Here is a 17,301-nt window from a genome sequence, read left to right on the forward strand (position 1 = left end):
AAATCTATGTACTGAAGATGAAATTTGGTAAATACTCGAGCTTTTTGCTACAAACACTTTTGGGGATTTTTGGTATCAGTTATGTGAGGACTGTTGACCACACAACGTGCCCTCATCGGCACACACACATTCAGCTGAGGAATGTGTCTCACAATCAACCTTATCAGGTGTTTTGTCTGAGGGGCATCCGAAGTGGGTTTGCATTACAACTGATAGGCTTTTCGTGATACACACCTCTCTCCTCTCCTCTTTCCTTTCACATCCTCAGCTCGACACAGCTCTATCTTCTCATTTGTTCTTTTTTTTTTAACTTAACCAGGCCTTCAAGCACGCCCTTTCTCATCTCCTAAGGTTAATTGATGAAGAAGTGCTTCAAGTACCTCTTCAAAAATTATATACAGCATCTGTCAAGATTTCAGGTTTAACATTTAGATATTTTTGATTAATCTCTGGTAGAAACAAGGGCTTTTTTTCTCACCAAAACACCTCGTAGTCAAGCCCTCCTCCAGGCCGGAAGAATGTTTTTACCTTGTTCCCCAGCCTACCTCCTGCAGCAGCAGTACCCCTGACCCGTAACATCCAATTGATTTATCCGTGATTGTTAGGAGGCCTCTGGACCTGGTCTCGATTGGCTCCATATGAGAACAGCGTAGAGAGGTCATCTATAACAATCATTTTCAGTGGCTCATTATTCCCCGGCCAAACAACCCAAAGACCCAATTTCCTACCGCACTGTTCATAAAAGTGACAGATGGCCAAAACCTGGAAAAGCTTTCCTATAATCGTTAGCCAAGTGAAGTGCCACATACAATGCTCTTTAGTATGGTGGAGGTTGGACTTTGCTCCATCTCTTTCTCATTCTCTCTCTCTCTCTCCTACTTCCACCTTCTCTATCCTGTTCATTTTTTCCAAGGTGAAGAATGTGAAGGAGGAGAGCGCAGTGTGTTTAATAGCTTTAGGCCATATTCCACCCAGTTCAACTTTCCTCCTCTGCGTATGGCCCACAATGTGGATTCAGCGCACAAATATTTGCTAGGTAGTCTCTCACTAAAGGCTCACTCTACCTTAACGTGGGACAGCACTTAAAGTCACATCCACAGACAGAGGCCAGGACAAGGTCTCCTTTCATCCCACAGACCTGCCACTCTGTGGTATTCAGGGTCATCTCGTCACTTGAGCAAATCTGCACCCCTCTCTGGCTGCCTGTGAGGGGCTTTTCTTGCTGGGGAAGTGCCTGTGTGATAAATGTGTGGTTTGGAGCAACAGCTGAGACTAAGACTTGGCTTAGCCTTCCCACTGCCTGTTTCAGACACAAGTGTGGTTCGCTCATATCTTGGCCCGTTTTCATGAATGACCTCTCTCGTTTTGTGTTTTTTTTTTCTACCACCAATAATAACCAAACTCCTCTACTCAGCATTTAGGGGAAAAAAAGTGCTTCCATTTTTCTTGGAGGACTTTTTTCATATTTGTTTCCACTCATGTCTTCTTGGCAGAGTAAAATGCTAGGTCATTGCAGTAACTGTATCCACTGCGGGGTGGCTTGCAGGATTGTGTGGGGTGGTGGGTGGGTAAATGGGTGGTTTCAAAGATGTTCAAAACATAGATCTTCTAGCCAGTGAGGTTTTTCATTCACCAAGAAACAATTTCTTACTCCTACTCTCTTTTTGGGATCGTGCATGTGGCTTTGTTTCCTCACATGCCTTTTTCTCCTGCATAGACTGCATGGCCACTGAGCAAAAACAACAAAAGAAACACAAAAAAAACAACAAAACTTCACAAAATCAGGATTTGGTAAATGCTACAAAGCTGTCACCTTCTGCATTATCTTAATCTGTCATGACTTGTAACATTTCTAAACCTTTAATGTAAAATCAATCATCTGCCCATGTCCAGTCTGGTCATTTGATCGCCTTACCTGCGGTCGGTTCAATTGTGATGGAGTTACTTCAGCAACCGATTCATCTTACAAAAATAGGGGGCCTAACCCCCATCTCCCTCGACCATCTTTCATCCTGGTTATGTGGCCCTCCCATATGTGCCTCTAATCTCTCCCTTGTGCCTCTGAAATGTCAGTGCAGAGGAGCAAGTATGTACTTGCTCACTATGGATTTCCCATGGAATGCGCCATTTTGGGTTCACCCTGTGTTCGTTGCCTGTTTTGATAGGCAGTGATTATGGAGTATTTATTTTCCTGCTGGGTGTGGGGACCCAACCTGTTGGTACACTACTATTGAAAGGCGGGTTGCATGTTTCTTTTGAAGTTGTGACTCATGTGTTGATGCACTCAAAACAGACTCATAGTCAATTAGACTAGTTAAGATCAGATTAGATCTGTATTTTACATCCGGCCCCTCACCAAAAACCACATCAAGATGTTTTGTTGACAATGAGAGCTATCACATCGGATTATTTTATTCAATTTCTCTTTTGCATGTCCATGTTTGATGGAGCGTGCACGTGTGAAGACGTGCATGCGTGTGCGTACATAAGGTAGTAATAGTGTGCATGCTTTTTCCTGTTTATTTGTGTTCGAGAGAAAAGAGCACTAGCAAGTCACAGGGGTTAAGCCCCAACTATCTGAGTCATTGGTGAATGGTGGAGGTCTGGGATCGGGGCTTGGTGGAGGAGGGGTCAAAATGAGGGAGAGAGAGAGTGAATGATGGAGGGAGGGAGGCCAATGCAAGACAATTCCCCTGACGTTGGGTCATTCACAGACACAGGAAATGCTTGACCTCACACCCTGAGAAATATCCACAGCGGCCCACTTGTGTTAAAGGTGTAATTGAGCATAATTAGGAGCTGGCAGGGAGAGAAAAAGAGACGGACTTGCATGCCCCACATGCCTTCTTTCCCCATGCCTGCCTCCGTCTGGCAGCCTGCGACACACCGGAGCCAAGCTTACTGCACAGATTTACAGCAAATACCATCTCTAAACAAGCAAGGGAAACTTCACAACAACAAGGATCCTTTCAGTCCAACTACCTATACTCAGGCTGTAGCAGGAAAGCTCCTACTCACACACATTTGACTGAAATCTTTGCTTTCTGTATCATGTAATCAGGAGGATCAGCTGTACACATCTTAATTCATTTGCTGTGCTCTAAACAAGAAATGAAATTGTGCATAACACGACTTTGACACAGACAAGTGAAACTGAAACAAAGAAGTCTAAAACTTGATCTCAGATATTAGTTCTGCAATGCTGTGTGTGTCTTTTTTTACATCTGTCTGCATCTGTATGAGACATAAAAAATAAACTTCTGTACCTGGATCAAACCATCCTCCAACCAACACAGTGCAAGAAATGCAAGCAGGGTGGTGGTTCAAAATACAGGAGCTTTACCCTGGAGATCAGTGTTTGCACCATGTGTGGATTCAAAGATGTCGGACATTTCCCTAAATGTAATTAAGAAGTCTTTCCGCCTAGACTATTCCAATCAGCCGATTCACCTTAAACACGTGTTGGGAGGCTGTTCTTTGCAGGAAGGCTCTCATGTTGCATGCAGACATGAACAGGAAGGCTTTGTCTATCGCATACAGATGCTATGGAAAGCTTGTGTGTCTGCATGAGACGCAGAAACACATGGCAAAGTGTTATCAGGATTTAATGACATGGGATGAGAAAATGTTTGAATTTCTTCACTAGATTTCTGTCTGGACATTGGGTGACATTTTTTGTTGTTGATGTTTTTCTTGCTCATGTTTTTCCTTACCTTTACTCCCAGTCACATGTTGATACCTCCTGTGCAGGACATGTATGTGAAATAAAGAAGTCTGATATGAACTCACCAAAGAGCCAGCTGCTTCCTCTAAGAAATGAGACAGGAATACACTTTCATTTTGGTCCTTCATTCATAACAAATAACTATCGACATGCATGCAGGGGCTTCAGAGAGAGTAGGAGCTGTCAGACATTAATGTGGTCGGGAAGCTGGTCGTCTGGTGGGTGTGATAAACTGGGGGAACTGGGCATAAAGCAGGGGGCTTGCTGCAAACCTGTTTGTAGAGGTTAAAGAGACAATTGAACATATCCTTGGCTTTTAGTGAATTATTCTCCAAGAGTAAAAATCCACTTTGTGTGATCAATGCAAAAATGACAGTGAAAGTGAGGAAGATGGCGAGGAGAGAATCAGACAACACCCTGGAAAAAAGATTTAGGATGGAGGACAACTGGTGATTTGAGTGTCACTGCAGGAGGGCGAGAGACAATCCAAGAGCAATCAAGTGAAGGAGGGGGAAGACCTGGAAATGTAAGGGGTAGGAGCAAAATGGATGGTGGGGTGGGAAGGCAGGGAGGGAGGGGGTTTGCAAAGAAGTCAGTGATCACTCAGGAGGTCTGGAACTCTGACCCCTGACCCCATAGCAGAGCGGATGCCACCATGGTGAAAATGTGAGAGGTGAGGTATGTGAGCCCCCCTCCCCTCCAAGCCCTGGTAGAAACCATTCCCCCCATGATGAATGGGATGTTAGCATTGACACAAATTGCCCCATAATAATGACACAAGGCCGCTAAGCACACAGGCGCGGAGTGTCGGAGTGAGAATTGTGGAGGGAAAGAGAAGGCAGACAGGAAAAGAGGGTAAAGAAGAAGAGAAAGATGGAGAAGAGATGAAAAAGTCTCAGAGGAAAAAATTACCTTACCCACTGGGGCAGACATACAGGGGGGAGAGGTAGATTTATGACTGAGGGTATCTTTGGGGTTTTCTCTTTACTCTCCTGAACGGTGGGATTGCAGAAAGAGTTCAGAGGGCCCCTGACACACACGAACACATGCAGGCCAAGAGGTCGATAGAGATGCACACTGTCAGTCTGTGGGATGGTAAGCTTTTTGTTCAAGATGCATACATCATCTGCTATGTTTTTGTTTCTCTTCCTATTTTTTCTTCTCTTTTCCTCTCCAATCTAAACCGATGTACTGACCTCATTTCCGTCCACGCTGTGCAGTGTATGCTTTGCTTAAAATAACTGCTGACTTGCTTAGATGAATGAGAAGAAGACTGTGACATCCCATTTTGTAGCTTCAGCATCTATTCCCAGCAAAATAAGACATCCCTCTGTCTTTTACAAAAGCATATGTATTAAATTAGCCATGTTGGGAGGCAAGGGTCACACTCCTGTCAGTAATTGAAACACGATTATGTATGAGCTAACATGATTACAGAGGCAGAAGGCTGGGGCGATGGAGGAGGGGGGTGATTGAAAGGTGAATACCAGCCTGTGATGTGGGCCTACTCCTTTATTCCACAGTCGACATTCCAGAGGTAATGGAACATAAGTGAGTCCAAAGCTTTCTTGTCAAAGGAGAGTGAACAAAAACATATAGTTTATGTTCTCACTGTTCCCAGGGTAGAAAGCTTTGTATCATTTAAATGCTGAAGAATCACAATATCCTGAAACATAAAAATAAAATCCTCACCAATCCAAGAAAAATAGACCCAACCAGACCAAGGACTCGACTTGCTAACTACAGTCTGTTGTCTTGGTTTGTTCTCCATTTACCTTTTCTTTGTTGCTGAACAAGTCCTGCAACTTCAATCTACTTGGTTGGTTTCTATCATTTCCAGGAAAGGAATGATCATCATATTGCTAACATACAGTATATGCCCTATTCAAACAGAATTGTCAAGGTGGACCGGCTGCTTCTTTTTTCCACACCAAGTCTTTGTGAATGCAGTGAAGGTAGTAGCACCCCAAAATCTTGTGTTGAACAGCACACTTCCTTTACTTGGGGAATGCCAGAGTGTGAACAATCAAAGCAGTTGTAGAGGAGGGACTTTGTTGCAGTGCTGTTGCACGATCTCTGTGTGAAAGAGGCTATTGAGAGACAAACATTCACACTGATTTTCACACCTGTGTCAATTTATAGCCCCCAACCCTTTAATGCACATTATTTAATCTGACCCCTTCTTAGCAGCGTGACATCATCCCAGTACCTTCAAATAATGTTACACATGATAGGTAAGTAAAATGTTCATTATATTTATGCACTACAGCTTAGATAAGATTCAGGAATCAAACAAACAGTAAATAGGAAATGAGAATTAAACAACAACCTCCCTTGTCATTGCTGGATGTTTGTTGACCCATTCAAACAACTTGACCTCCTTTTTATGTGGAGTTTATAGCACTGGCTGGTACAGGACTATGTAGAAAATGTTTAAAAAAAAGTTTGAGGCATGTTTTTTGCAATCATGTCTAATCTGCACTAATTACCACAACACCACTGTGCTGCTGGTGTAGTGGAATCATGCAAAATTCCCTTTCTCGTGACATGGGTTTGATTCCCAGGTGGTTCACCTTGTTTAAGCATATTTCCCCACTGTGGAGCTAATAAAGGACTATCTTATCAATGGATGGATGGATTGGTGGTTTGTGGTCTGGTTGTTGGGTGAAGGAGTGTCTACATGGGGCATCCTTCAGCATTCCTTCAGTCTTCATTGGTTGACATGAGAGGCATCACACTGAGTTCATCTGCTTAAAATGAAACAGGATGACAAGATTTAAAACTTCAATCAAACACTTTTATTGAGTGTAGATTGTTTTTATTTAGTCTATTGTATGGTCATATAAACACAAGGTAGGACTGATGAACAGTTATCACGCACTTCTCAACATTAGACTTGGATGAAACAAGAATGTTCAATGTTGTCTTTGTAAAATGTTCAGTTTTGTCATAGTAGAATGATCAGTGTCTTCATAGTAGAATGTGAAGCGTTCTCATAATAGTATGTTGAGTATTCTCATGTTAGAATAGTCAATGTTGTCATAGTAGATTGTTGAGTTTTCTCATAGTATGATATTCAGTTTTCTCATAGTGGATTATTCAGTGTGTTTACGCACCAATGTCCTGTATATGCTTCACTGTTACTTAGCTGTGGTTCTAGTTTCCCAGGTCTGCGCAACACGTTGTGCCACCTGTACCAGAATGGGGGCCTGTGCCGCAACATTTGGTTTTTGCTATCCATTGATGATACCAAGTCTCTGAAAACAAACAGCTCGTTTTCTGGTGATCTTATTTAATTTCACACAGTTTTGGCAACAAAAAGGAAAACACCTTGTACATCTATTCCGGTTTTTATCTTTCTAAAATTTAACGTGAAATAACCACCATTTGGCGACACGGTGGTGCAGTGGGTAGCGCTGTCACCGCAGAGCAAGGCGGTCCCGGGTTCACATACCGCTCTGTGCGAAGTTTGCATATTCTCCCTGTGTCTGCGTTTGTTCTCTTCGGGTTCTTCGGCTTCCTCCCACCTCCAAAAACATGCGCTTCAGGTTAATTGGCCAGCCCCAAATTGACCATAGGTGTGTGAGTGTGTGCATGCGTGGTTGTCTGTGTCTCTGCGTGTCTCTGCGTGGCTCTGTGTCACACCCAGAGTTTCCCCCACATCATGTCCTATCCCAGCTGTGATAGACTCCATAGCAGAGTGGATGCCACCATCCCATGACCCGCGACAGCGGACAAAGCGGTAACAGAAAGTGGATTAATGGATGGAAGTTTAATTACCAAATGAAGCACAGACCAGTGTGTCACTATGCTACTTGAGAAAAGAAATGAAGAATTAATTGAACGTAGACTTTACAGACTGTAGTGAATGGAGCATATGGATAAGAAAGGTTAATAAAATTGTGCTCGTGTATTTATTTAACCCGAATTGTTTCTAAGGAGCAGCAGGGGGCGACTCCACTGGTTGCAAAAAAATACCTGAATTTATGTAAGCTTATGAAAATACTTATCACTTGCTTAATTATCTCAGCAAACTGGTTTCTAATTTGTTTACAGTCACATCACTAGTAAAACATCTTTGATATAGCATTAAGTTGATTTCATAAATAGTGTTCCCGTTTGAAGTAAAATGACTACTCTGTCATTAGTAAGTGATGCTGGTCGTAAATACTTCAAATCAAAGTCTTAAATGTGTTGTCCTCAAATATTACACATCATTTCAAGGGAGGAGAACATGGTTTCGGAAATTCAGAGTTCATAGATCAGAGGACTTCATTTTTTGATGCAGATTGATCAAAGGCAGAACTGAGTATTGACGAAGGGCTTTATATGAACATATTAATGTAATAATCATGTCACTGATGAACCACATCATAAAGCATCATTGTGCAGTCTTTCAATGTTGTGTTATTAAAAAAATAGTCTTTTTTTGTATAATTTTTTGTTTTTGTGTCAGGCAATGCCTTCCATTTGTATTCAGATATTTTCTTTTCCATTTGCAGACTTTAAGAGATGCATGTGATTTATCTTTTACTTTAAACCCAGAACAATCCCTTGCTCCTTTCAGGTACTAACAGTCAGAACCTCCAGCAGGTTTTTACTAATTTGCAATAAACAGGTGTAACACATTCAAACCCCAAAGGAGCGTATCTGCAGAGGCACCGCGGATAAACTGATAAGAGTAAGCTCATTATAATTTGGCACACAGCTAACGGGTGGAACCAATGCACACAGGAACTTGTTTTTGAATTATGCTGAAATGGGGTCACCTCCCCCAGCTGTCATCTGTTATTTGGTTGTTAAATATGACAGTAATAAGTTATAATTACACTTAATTTATAATCAGAAACTAATCAGTGGAAAAAGACTTTCATAAATGTCTTAAATGTTTAAACATTCAAAACAGAATAATTAAATATATTTGATAACTATTAAAGTTAAACTGGTGTATGAATATAGACCGAAAGCCAAATATGCTTCAGTGCTGTTAGTCTTCGTCTCTTGATCTGAACTTCCCTAATTACAGTTCAATTCTCTGTTTTTTATTAACTCCAAAGTGATTGGAATTGGATTTTTTTTTTTTCTTATTAGCATAAAAAAAAATACTTGGTGGTTTATCTTTGCCAATAGAGATTACATCAATAAAATTAAGTCAAAATTGACTGTAATTTATGTAATCAAAAATTTCCTGTCATTACTTCCTGCACATCTAATTCTTAAACTGTATTGACCTCAGGCAATTACGGAGTCAAATTTCTGTATAAACTTGATTTTAGGTTTCTCAGTTATGAACAGAAATTAAAACTAGTAATTGTGTTAAGTGGAAAAATCGTTTATCTTAAACAAACAATATGATCTTTCACATTTGAAGAAAAAAAATAACATTTAAACATTTAATAAAAGAATAAAAAGAGATAAAAGTGACATGTCTCTAAATAGTTGGGAGTGGTGATGTTGGAGTGTATTTTTGTTTTTGTTTTTCTGTACAAGTTATCTTAAAATATTGTTATATCTCATAGAAGGGAAAAGCGTCAATAAACAACAATAACAATATTATCATTATTATTATTGTTATTATTATTGTTATTATTATTATTATTATTATTATTATTATTATTATTATTATAAAAATAAATATTTGTCACGGAAAAGTTCAATTGCTTTGAAAAAACTATTGCTATTTAAAGTGACATATTACGAAAAACAAAATTTGTTTCACTCAACCCATTGCTGACTGTCGACGGCAGAGATTACTGGATGTTGGCCTCCGTGCTCCAGTTTATCTTTCTTTCTTTCATTCAACCACCCCCTCCCTCCCTTTCTCTCTGTAATGTCTCAGCTGTTCCCTGCAGGCAGGGCTCTGACTGAGTGCCTGCTCTGTTATGGGTTCATTGGGCTGGTATGTGGCAGGAATCTTTGGATCAAGGTAATTTCACACTGTTCAACTTTTTCCCAGGCCGTTAAGCTTCCTTTTACCTTTGTGCCACTCGGAGAGTGAGATAGGGAGCGACACATGTAACCGTTAAACACACACAGTGGCTCAGGGGCTGACGCCACCAGCAGAGCCGAGGGAAAGACTTAAAAGATAGGGGCTATAAATTACAGTCCAACACCTCTGTTTCCCAAAAGGATCGGATTATTGTAGCATGATCCAGAGTGGTGGGAAGGATGGTGCACATTCATGTGTGGTGCTGTAATGAAGCTACATGTCTCCTACATGAGCCGATGTAGTGGCCCTCCCTCATTTGTCTCTACGCCTGATCAGTAAGAGGATCAAATCGTGGGTGGGTGGGCGGTTGTCTGGGTGGATGCGTTTTCTTCCCTTGTCTATTTTAATGTTCCTTTCTGTGTTCAGGTGTTTCTACTTCCTGCAGCTACACCTGCATCCCCGCTTCTGTCTGACAGGTGTGGCTTCTTTATTTTCAGCTCCTCGTCCCAAAGCAGAGCACTCGGTGTGTATTATTAGCCTCATCAGATAGGTGAGCACCTGATGCTGTTGCGACGGGAGGGCAACCCACTAAAATTGTTCTCATCTTCTCGGTGTGCTTCAACATCCTATGTACCATATGTTAACATCTGCAGGAGAGAGGGAAAAAGCAACAGTAACACCATTAGAGTGTGTGCGTGTGTGTGTGTGTGTGTGTGTGTGTGTGTGTGTGTGTGTGTGTGTGCATGCAGGAGCTGGTATATGCTCAGTAGTTCACATTTGGTTTATTTTTAAAGACTTGAGGAAACTGCATGATGAACTGTATGTGTGTTTGCAAACCTCTCTGCTTGTTTGACAGACGGGCAGCGTTTTTTTTTTTTTTTGTTATTAATATCAGGAGTGGTATGTGAATCATAGATTAAAAGCTTTGCATGAATGACTCAATACATTGGGTCATTCTGCAGCTCAGTCACTCTAGTTACATCTCTGCTTCTCGTATCATCCTGTATCGCTTTACACAACTGTATACCAGATTTTAATCAGTTGCGTGTTCAGAGAATAACTCGTTTTGTGATCTGTGCCGTTATTCAAATGCCAGTAAACGTTTCTACCAAAACCGTGAGAGCTCTCTGACCTCAAGTTCATTGTGTTTTAGTCTGAGCTTGTTGTGATTCCAGGTGGAAGTCCTCAGGATGTTGATCCTCCCAAAGCACCAAGAGACACAATTTTCAAACAATCTGGAGAGGTTTTTTTGGGTTTTTTTGCTTGCAGAAATGTAGTTATTGTCTTGACGTACACATCCTCACCCTGAAAGTCCTTGCGTTCTGCACCAAGGACTTGGCTGGATTAACAATGCCTTTGTTCTTGGTGTGCATAGTAAAAAAAAAAGGGGAGAGTAATAGGCTGGAGCTGTGGTGTGGTATCAGCAAGCAGCTGTTACATGAGTGACAAAGTCAAGGGCTAGTGATATGAACATGGGAAAATCCTGGAGGAGCTGGAGGGGAAGAGACAGCGGCAGCAGCTGAGCCACTTTGCATTACTCTTTGTGGAGGGAGGCAGCCTTCACTGTTTCTGTTATGTGGAGAAAAAAGTGTGAGAAACAGAAAAGAAAGCAGTTTATCCTCTGTTAAGGCAGGAAAATATTGACATTATTTAGTACCCGGTGCTCCAAATACACCTCTCTATCTGGCTCATTTGGCTCCAGATTTGATGGCCACATGAATGATTGTGGTTGAACTTCAAAAGGCTGGGTTAAGCATGAGAAAGAGGGGAGGGATGGAAGCAAGGAGGAAAAGCATGGATGAAGGAATGGGGTGGAGGGGTAGGGAAAAGGTAAATGAATACCAGACCGCTTCTTTCTTGTGTCAACCAAAGGTTTGGCCGCAGCTACTAGACCTTATTGTTCCAATGCCACACCTTCAACAACATGCAGTCTGTGGAGAGGCTCATTTGTCTCTCAACAAGCTGTCACTAACATCTGTGATGGATTGAGATGTAGCACAAGGCTGCCTTAAGTTATTAATAGCGCTTTCATTTTGCATTTGACCGACTGGATGATGGACACAAAAATTGGATGCCGTTTTTGACAAAGGCGGTGACGAAATATTTTGCTTAAATTTGATTGTTGGAACTTTTGTTGTGACTGCAAAAAAACAAAGTGTAACAAAATAATACAGGTGTGGTTTCCCACAGTCAGATCCACCTGCAGAATAGTGAAAACCCAACGGCGAGTGTAACAGCAGCGAGATCACATAGGCAATCCATGATTATTAGCTCAGCCAGATGTCAGGGCCTGGAGGAGGATTTTGCATTTGGAGGCATGTATCTTTTTATCTGTCATATACAACTCTATGATTTCATGCTCAAGAACCTCTCCTGGATGCAGCGATTCACAGTCTTAGATAAACTTATTTTATTGACCACTGACTGCTCCCTCCTCATAGCCAGCTGGCTGGAGAAGGAATCTTGTTGGTGTCCAGTGGCTTCTTCTGTTGGCATTTTTTAAAATTTGCTTTTCACAACAGTGGTGTTTTAGAACCTGCTTATCCTCTTCCACTCATTCCTCTGCTCTCTCTCTCTAACACACACACGTGCGCGCGCACGCACACACACACACACACACACACACACACACACACACACACACACACCACACCAGTTTCTTTATGTCACTGCTTAAAACAAGGATGTGTTGGTTGTGACCAGCAAACCCGCATGAAGAAGAGACTTTACCTGAACAATACGCTGAGCATGACAGTGCACTCTGTCACACCAAGAGAATATGGAGTGTGTGGATGATATTAAATTAAGACATGCATGATTATTATGAACTCCAAGTATTGTTTGAACTAATCTCATCCTTATTCTAGAGTCTACACTATACAGAATGATCAACAGGGGACAAATGCGTCTCCATATAAAAACACAGCTGATATGCTGTGCCAAACAAACCTCCTCCATTTAAATTGATCATACATAATCATACGGTGGGAACAGGAACAATCATGAGTAAAACAATGCAAGACATTCTGAAGGGCTTTCATTTAAATGTGAAATGAATGAACGAATTGATGAATTTCTCTTTATTTTTTTAAAGGATATCACAGAAAAATATCAAGTGTAATTTTTAACAAAGATTAAAGCTGCAATAGAACATAGAGCTGCTTTGTGTTTGCTATTGTTTCATGTTCTATACACAAAGATTGGATATTTCATGTAGCTTCATTAATGTCCAGTAGCATCTCATGAAGCTTTATAACACACACACGATGATAAATGATGCTGACTTAGCCAGCCGGTGCTCAAGAGCCACCATGATGGGGTCGGTACTTTCAGAATGTGCACTGTTCCCCACTCCTGAAGGCGAGTCAAGCTCGAATAAGACTCCCTGCTGCTAATCATCTATGAGTTTAAGGCTCTATAAGGAGGATCTGAGCGGTATCTATTTATGTTCGAAGTCTTCTTTTCAAACAGAGGAGGAATCCGAATCGCTCCTTTCATGATGTCCTGAACATCTTGTCGCAAAGATCCAATCAAACAATCAAGAATTTGTTCTTTCTGTTTTTACCTTCTTGTTTCTCCTCCTGTTAATGAGAACATCTCAAAGAATTTGGGAGGATGTGTTTGCATAAAGAATTTCTGAGGGAGTCTGAGGGTAGTCGGCAGAGCGAGCTCTCAATGCCAAAGCTGCCTTGTTGTTACATCAGTCATGGCGTGGATTCAGAGAAACCTCACAGGTGTTTGGTGGAGGTGTCAGGAATGAGTAATCCGTCACTGCTAAACACTCACATTACACAGAATCAAACAGGAGAGGATTCTCTCAACAGGGCAGGAGGTAAATAAGATTCCTTAAAGCTGATTTGGAGACAAAAAAATCAATTATATCAACTGTTTCATAAATTTGTCTCTAATTTCTAGAATGAGCTGGAAATTCTCTGCCTGCTTAAACTGGAGCTGGAAGGGTTGTTTGTTTTTTTTACAATTGTGTATCTGTAATATTGATTTTGGGAAAAATTTATTTGTTTCCCTTCTGGATCTCATGTCAAAATATACTTGATAACTGATCTGTTTGGTGTTTTAACAGTGTAAAAATAGAATTTGGTGTGTTTGCGTTATTGCGTTTCGATTCTCCAGGTTTATACATTACGTGGTCACTTAAAATTAAAGCAATCGAAATGTGATTTGTTGTTTTTGTGTCTCACATTTAAACCCTTTGTATTCCATGTACTGGTAAGAAGAAAATATTGAAGGCACAAAATGTTTTGTTATGTTTTAAAATTTGTGTTGTTTTATACATTTTCAGTTGAATTTTTCCAGTGAAATTTTGCATGAAGTCTGGTGTTTTTTGTTTTTTTTTAATCATCAATGACAAGTTTCCTCTATATTGTTGTTTGGACCACACATCTGCAGTTACCCAACCACAGAAAAACAGTGTAAAATGAGGAAATGTGGGCATAATAAGTAAATGATGCATACAGTATGTTGGAGTGATGTTGTCATGTGTATTCAATCTTGATTCATCAGTTGCCCTTCCACAGTTCTCCTTACAATCAATTTAGAAGCATGAGAAAAATATTTTCTTGTTTTTGTTACTTATTCGTAGTAAAGCTATGAAGAGAAACCACGATTGCATGAGCATGTTTTTGCTGCTGTATGGTCTTTCCTGCGCGTCATTCACCTGGCAGGAAGTGAGCCGAGTAGCTTGGTTAGCATCCCAAATAGTTTTATTTGAAGTAGGAAGAGGAAGCTGAATGTTGATGTCACAGCTGTCAAAAACATTTCATCTGCTGCTTTGTGGTTTAAATTAAGTGCTTTCTTGTGATACTGCTTCTTTTTGTTACACCTCTATTTAAATTTGAGATATAAAGATGTATTTGTTAGTAAAGATTTAACTTTGTTAAGAACTTTGTTAATTTTCCCCCTGATTTCTACCTCCCAACCCCTGTGTCCTGTTTTTTAGATCAGTATAATTAAGACATTTTCCATTCGGGGAAATTAACAAAACAAAAATCATGTATATTTTGTTTCTGGAAATTTTAGAAAATAAATCATTAAAATTTTAGTTAAAAAATGTTTCATTTTAGATGTGTTGATTTCTCACAAATAGAGTTTCTCAGTTCAGTGTTACCAATCAATATGTCAGTTCTTTAAATGTGAAACAAAAAATACAACAATTGATGTGTTCATGTGATTAAAAAAAATAAACAAGAATATTCATGAGGTGAAAACTATTTTATTTGAATAATAATATAGATATCTGTTTAAAAATTCATATCATTACAATTTAATAAATCATTTAAACTGAATGGACTCTCCCGGAATTTCAATCAGTTTCATCAGTTTCTTAGGTTTCCATCAATTTTATTTAACATTTCTTTTTCTTTGTATTCTTAAAATAAACCTCAGTTAGATCATGTCAAATTTTAAAGACATGCTTGGAATCTTTTCAATTTATGGCTTTTTATGAGGTGTGTATATGTGATAATGGGTAACCTGTTGATGCAGGTTTGTTGCGTTTAGATTGCATTTGAGGTATTTTCGTTTCACATACCTGAGAAGATCTTATCTATTTAAAGTAGTTTAGTCACCATTTGGAGAAGCTTTGTTAAAACGCAGTCTTCACAGAACATTCTTCTTCATTTCAGTTCATATTCACTGGCTTGCAGTCTCATTTTAAAACCTGTTTTTATCATGAACATTGTTCAAAATGATTTTTCTCACTGACTCACGTTGCTAAGAAAGTACAGCCTGTTAGGTCCCTGACAAATTCAGAAAATATGCATGCATAATGAATTTGAAAGGCTGAGCTGTTTTATTTGTCGCCTTTTGTGTTGTACTTCCAAAATAACTTTCAGGTCTGAGCTATTGTCATTTCACAACTGTGTCTGCTGTGAAAGGTGCTTACTAAATTCCCCTCCAACACTTACCCTGCCTCATCTGGGACATTTTTTTCGTCATGATTCCCATGTCGATGTCGGTAAAAGAACAATAAAAAGCGCAGAGCCATTCATCGTCGGCTGACACCCTGAGGTGTTGTCACCGGCAGGGAACGGTGATTTAAAGTGTCAGAGGTGCTTGATAATGAATCACAGGACGAGTCTCTTTGCATAACGCAGTCACCACAAGCTTAGTCGTTTATTCCAGTTGAAATCGTATTTTTAATTCTTATCAAATGGATATAACGCACGGGGAGGGGTTAAAGGTTTTGCCAGTTTTTAATTCACTCGTCGGACATTTCCCGGTATCATCTGTCACTGAACAAATATCAGTAATCTCCAGACAACATTTGATAAACAACTATTAACTTGCCTTTTCCGACGCTCCATGGGTGATTTTTGAAACATTTGTTAAAGGAAAATAACATTTCAAAACCCGAGTCTGTTGCCTATAAATTAATTTAATCATATGAATATTTTTGTGACGCGAAGCGCAGGAATTCAACCTACGTCATTACGATTTTTTTTTAAACAAAGCATCTCCCAGAATACGTCGATCCGCAGTTGGTTGAAGTTTTTACACGGTAGGGTGCTCTAAGTCTTATTGTGATATGGTAATTGAATGCTTCCGGGGGTAAACGGTGCCGCTGATCTCTCAGACAGGAGCCACTGGCGTCACTGTTCCGTTGCAGGAAAAAAAATAGTGTGTCCTGACAACAATTACTGTGAGGTTTATGATAAAGAGAAAGGAACCGTGTCCAGGATTTTAAAATTCCACGAGTACACCGTCATTGTGTATTTAAGATTTTGATTGAAAAGTTCCATAAAACTTCATTTGTTTTTTTCCGCTATTGTAAAACAAGATTATAATGTCGGAACACGTTTCAGCAAATTTTTTTAGTTTATCCTGCTCAGGGTGATACTGAATTCACCTATTACCTACAGATCTACTATTAACTTACTACTCTTGGCATCAGATTGTTGTGTTTCAGTTTGACAGAGACAATATCTCGAAGTTTCCAAGATGCGTAATTGCGCATGCTGGTGCGCTGGGAGCAGTTGATGGAGCTGGATGTGGAGGAGGATTTGAAGTACCTGTCTGTCCCCCGCTGCATTCTTACCCATCAGACCTAGTTTGACTCCTTTGAAACTCCAACTAAATTGTGACTTTTATCATAAATAGCACTGTCTTTGTTTGCACTCCTGGCAAATATTATAAACATAAATATATTACGTCTCCTGTTAAACATCAGAGTACAGGAAAATACCGCCAAACAGTATCAATCACGACAGCAAACTACATTGGAGTAAGTTTATTCTCATTTTTTTCAGCAATGTTTATGTAAAATAGTCCAAAATCCATTTTCTTGAAATGAAAAACCTGACCGAGATCAGAGGTGAGGTCATGATGGCGTCACACAGCAATGACGTCAAGTAGATTGACGTCAATCGTTTCCTCACCTTCGCTACCTTTAACGCCGCACATACGCCAAATTAATGTGACGACAGAATGTCCTGAATTTATTCAACTTCAAAACTAACTGATGTTACAACGTACATGCAAGTCAGCTGGCCAGGACGCACCGACATCCTGTAAGAGGCGAGACTGATTAATGACCACAGAAGTGGAAGGAGGAGAGAGAGAAACTGAGAGAGAGGTAGAGATTGAGAAGAGAGGGGGGGTGGTTGAGAAGAGAAAGAGAGAGAGAGTTAGG

The sequence above is a fragment of the Antennarius striatus genome, chromosome 4, assembly GCF_040054535.1.
Source record: "Antennarius striatus isolate MH-2024 chromosome 4, ASM4005453v1, whole genome shotgun sequence".
NCBI lineage: Eukaryota > Metazoa > Chordata > Actinopteri > Lophiiformes > Antennariidae > Antennarius > Antennarius striatus.